At 44.0% G+C, this 4,878-nt stretch overlaps 1 long non-coding RNA gene across 1 annotated transcript; it reads left to right on the top strand.

Moving 5' to 3' along the window:
- Positions 1 to 2,473: 2,473 nt before the first annotated feature.
- Positions 2,474 to 4,601, top strand: LOC109640369 (uncharacterized). Its single transcript, XR_002203495.2, has 2 exons — positions 2,474 to 2,527; positions 4,051 to 4,601. It is a non-coding gene; the product is annotated as an uncharacterized lncRNA (long non-coding RNA).
- The last annotated feature ends 277 nt before the right edge of the window (positions 4,602 to 4,878 follow it).

The raw sequence follows: 4,878 nt of genomic DNA on the forward strand, positions 1-4,878 counted from the left end.
TAAACAGATTTCATAAAATACTGCAAGTAATTCATCTTTAAAATATTGCTGCTGTGTGATCCATTTATCATTTATTCCCAACTGATGCTAAACACCTATTCCAGTGTTAGCTCTCCTAAACTAGGCCAACTATTCTCCCGTATGAATATTCTTTTTTCAAAATAATGCTATTTGGGCAATATGATATGATAATTCATCATTATTTAATGATCTCCCTCAGACAGTACATCACACATGGTGCAGTCAGCGACAGCAGCTGTGCAGGATCTTGATGGGCTAATTCTCCAACACTCAACTTCCCTGTGTGCTCGGTGCCACGCTGCCTGTTGGGCCCCGGACCCCTGCAACCCCTCGGACTTCTCCTTTTGGTGTCCGCTTTTGCTTTTCCTTCAGAGAGGTCATTTGTGTTCCCCTCCTTGTCTCATTTCTTCTCACCTTTTTGCCTGTTTCTCCTCTCCTCTCTGACACACTCCTGTAAATGGGCCTGGCACACGTCCCACTGTCTAACGAAGGCATGTGTGTGTGTGGGCGGTGTTTAGGGAGGTGAAACCTTCTCTGGGACACACTAATCAGCTCTACACCGAGGCCTGGGCAGGGAGGCACTGGACAGGTGAGTAGAACCACTCGCTACACCCCCTGGCTGATCCTTAGTGTGAGGGTCAAATCAGCTTCATCCTTTATGCCCTAGTCACTCCTTCATCCTGGTGTCCCTGATCACCTGGCTTCCATCCCTGGTTGCCGGGCCCCTTCCCGGGGGCCTCTGAGGTAAGGAATAGTTAGCATCTGCTCTACCAAGGGAGCCTCCTCAACGCACCTTCTGCCGGGCCCTGTATGTGTTAACCTTTTCTTTTAATTAACACCGTCCCAACTCCCAACTCCCACCACCGTCGTCCGGAGAGAGGTTCTCTGGGCTTATGCAACTGTCAGGCAAGTGGTGGAGTCATCGGGGAGCGAGAGAGAGGTGGTTGGCGGGTGGGAGTGATGAAGGTGAGAAGGGTGAGGAGGAGGAGGAGGTGTGATGAATAATGCGAGCATGGCCTGGGATTGAGGGTTCTTCTAATCCTTCAGAGCCTTCTTTATCCGCATGCCTTCACACAACTACAACACACCAATCATTCTACACAGCTGCCTATTTTCCAGGGACAATCCCAAAGTAAATTGGACGGGCTGATGAGAAGATGGCTGCTCTTAATTTGCACTACAGCTCATTACACTGCACAAGAGTCAAGACGCTTTCATTTGTGCTCTCGTCATTGCAGATGTAGATATTTGTAAGAATAAAAAAGTCATAGAGACCCAATCACTGGATTTGATTCTTGTTATACACAGAAGCAGTTGCGGCATTCTTTTAAGCCATCATATAAATGTATTTAAAAGAAAATATATAATTCTCTAAATGATTAAATCCAGAGATCAACTGAACATGGTAATCAGTACCACACTGAGGTGAGTGTGGCCGAATGTGTAGAATGTTCTGTATGATGAGCGGCTCTGTAGCACAGTTACACACTGTTGCTAAGTTAACTACCAGCGTACAGAGAGGTGAGTGGGCTTGATCTCGTCTTAAAGCGAAGATCTCCTAATGAGAGAGTGGTAATGAGCAAGAAAAAACCCCCACACACTATCATATCAGTCAAAAAAAGTGTTGAAAGGGTCGCTATCTTTTTCTTTTATCTTGCGTGCCAAGTGGAAAATGTCCATCTTTTGCTGGGAGATTTTTATGTCCGTCTTGGCTCACGGTAATGCCCCCAGGGGATCCTCTTTCTTGGCATGTTCATAGTGGTCACCATTTGCTGGAGACGGTGCGGTGGAGGTCAAAGCCATTTGAGAAGGACATAAAACCCAGAGAATGATTTTTGATCACACTACGAAACCGTCCCAGTGTGGTTAAATGATACTCCATGCCACTTAACATCTCTGTGCAGGTTATTGTTATGACAAGTAATTAAAAGTTGGTCTCAGGAAATGAGCCATAGGTGAATATTGAGGATGTTATAATAATGATAATAATAAGTCTATAAGGAGTGAGTTTTGATAACACAACCAAATACTAATAACACAACCAAATACTAATAACACAACCAAATACTCGTAATTGTCTCTTTTAAATAAAGTTGTAAAAAAGAATTCAAATAACAAACAACTGAGTATCCATGCAATTTACAACATGAAGAAGAAAAAATAGGTTAACTAAGCAATAAGACAACTACAGTTTCAACATCACTAACAGACCTTCCATTACAAATGACACACAGGTTGTATATAAACACAGGTAGACTAATCCAGACAGGCACACAGGGGAAACCTTATCAAACATACATTAACATTAACTACCCAAATAAACTATCAACATACACAAATATACAACAAACCAATAGGAAAAAACTTTAAACAATAATAACAAAGTCAAACATAAAGGTTTCATTCTAAATCTACCCCCCCCCCCCTCCACTTCCTGTGGGCAGGGCTTAAAAGGCCACTTCCTGCTGGTTTTGGGCCTTTTGCCAGGGGAGCTCAGCACAAAGTGGTGAGTGTTATTGTAAATTAAGAAAGACAGAATAATTTATAAAAAGACAGGATGTTAGACAGTAGACACCCAACTCAGATAATAAACCGTCAATTAAGTTAAGATGTCCTATGAACAAAGGACTAGTGTTTTTCATGAAATGAAATGTAGCTAGCATGTTATATAGCTAGCTAACATGTCACAACATGTTAGCTAGCTATATAACATGCTAACTTTGTCTTTGCCAGATTAACATTCTCTTTACTTGGGCGTTATTTATCTGAAAAAGTTAGCATGTTTTATAGCTAGCTAATATAAAAGCCTGTTTCTCAGTGAAGTGCATTTCCTCCGAGTGAATTGACAGGCTAATAATAAACACAAGGCTAATGAGGCATGTTGGCCTATTAGAAAATATCAGAATCATTCAATTACAATGTTGAAGTAAGTCAAAACTTTGAGAGAAACTTTAACTTCTAACTTCACGGGTCAACAAACAAGCAGCGTGTTTCCCCTGTATTCATCTTTTTAGTGTCCCTGGGAAATACTCTTCCATTGCACTGTGGGTATTTGGTTGTGTGATTTTGATGTGTTGTGAGTACTTTCAGCAAGTTGTTCATTTACACGTGTGCTGTGTTTATTTGCATACATGTGTTCTCTTAAGTTCTAAGCCTCATGGCCACTGTAGAATTGGCTTCCATGGAGCATCCAGTGGTGCAGGTGATAACATTGTCACCAAAGCTATGACAACATCCTACAGCTCGGGTCGCGGTGTTGCAAGCGGAGGCTATGTGAGTCGAACATCTTGTGACCTTAGCTTTATGATGGAGTAAGTAAGGGGAAAACTGCCAGGACCTTCTCCTCATGAAGACCCAGAGCAAGGGCACTGTCTCCCCAGCCCCATAGATCAGCCAGCCCTGAATGTCAAACCGCACAGCAGCCACTGCAGTGCCAGGAGTCCCCCTCTCGCTCCCTCTCTGGCCCGTGATCTGCTGTCTGGTGACACCACTGTGCTAATGACCCGGTTTGGGAGTTGCTCCGTGGGGCTCCTTGGCTTGGGAAGATGGAAGTTGTGGATATCCAGCTGGAAGGTCACTGTTGATGAGGACCAGTCACTCCGCATTCCCTGTACTTTGTTGACATGCCTTTAGTTTGTCAGGATGTTGAAACAAGATGCCTGCCACTTTCTGTTTTATTTTAACATGCATGTTTTTTACTGACCGGCCTATCAGGGAATACTCCAAGAGTTTTTGTAAATATGTACATGCACTGTTTCTTGGTAGAGAAATAATCAGTGTTTATGCGATCTGCATACATATGAGAGTTTTGTGCTCCAGTGTTTAATTGCTCAACAATTTGGATAACAGTGAAGCTGGAAAGCAGCACTCACGCCTCGCTTGCCAACTCTGAAGCTGTCTGATTGTGAGCTCTCCATGTTGTTTTTGTTCTTTTTTTAATCAGTTTACTGTGAGCGTGCCTCAGTGCTCAGCGAGGGCAATGTTTTCAGTCACTCGCTTTCTTGACTTTTTTTTCTCTCTCTCTCTCAGCCTCAGGAGTTTGGCATGGTGGAGCAGAGTGTAAAGTCCCCGGGGAGCACTCCTCTGGTGATGGGGGCACTGCCTCGACCTCAGTCCTGCCTGGTGTGGGTGGCATCCAACTAGGGAGACGCACGATGGAGAGCAAGACGGAAGACGGTGATGCTTGTGGTGGACTCTCACAGGACTGAGCCTTATTCTCAGGGTCATGCATTCCAGCAATCTCTGTAATTATAAGCAAGTAAGAAAAAAGTTGAATCTTCTGCCTTTCTCAAAATGATCGTGCCCCACTCCTCAAGGGAGACATTCACATCTCTGAGTTCTAGTAGCTGGATGGGTTTTAATGAGGCAAGTCAAGAGTGTGTGCGTGCGTGTGTTTGTGTGTGTGTGGCCGGTGCACATGCATGTCTGCATATCTGCCCTCTTCTAACGAGTGTAATTGACCGACTGTGCTTTTAAGCCGCCATTTTTCACCATTTGTGAGAGCATTCAACTAAATAGCCTTCAGTGATTATTATTTCTACAGGAGACATTGGGATTAAAACTTTCTGAGTTTTAAAGTTCAGTCTCTACTTGTGGTGTGTGTGTCTGTGTGTGTGTGTTTTTATTATTTTATTGTTTGACATTGTGCTGTCGGAGCCAAACAGACAGAGGCCGAGAGGGCCACAGGTCAGGAGGAACATGCCGAAGGATCCCACCACCCAAGGGCCGTCGATTTCACTGGGGAACGGTTCATCCTGCAGAGGAGCAGAGTGAAATCTCTGATGCCGCGGCACACACATACGTGGAAGCATCTAGCTGTCTAAACTAAAAGCTATGGGTGGTGGAAGAAAAATCTCC

The sequence above is a fragment of the Paralichthys olivaceus genome, chromosome 16 (assembly GCF_024713975.1).
Source record: "Paralichthys olivaceus isolate ysfri-2021 chromosome 16, ASM2471397v2, whole genome shotgun sequence".
Classification (NCBI taxonomy): domain Eukaryota; kingdom Metazoa; phylum Chordata; class Actinopteri; order Pleuronectiformes; family Paralichthyidae; genus Paralichthys; species Paralichthys olivaceus.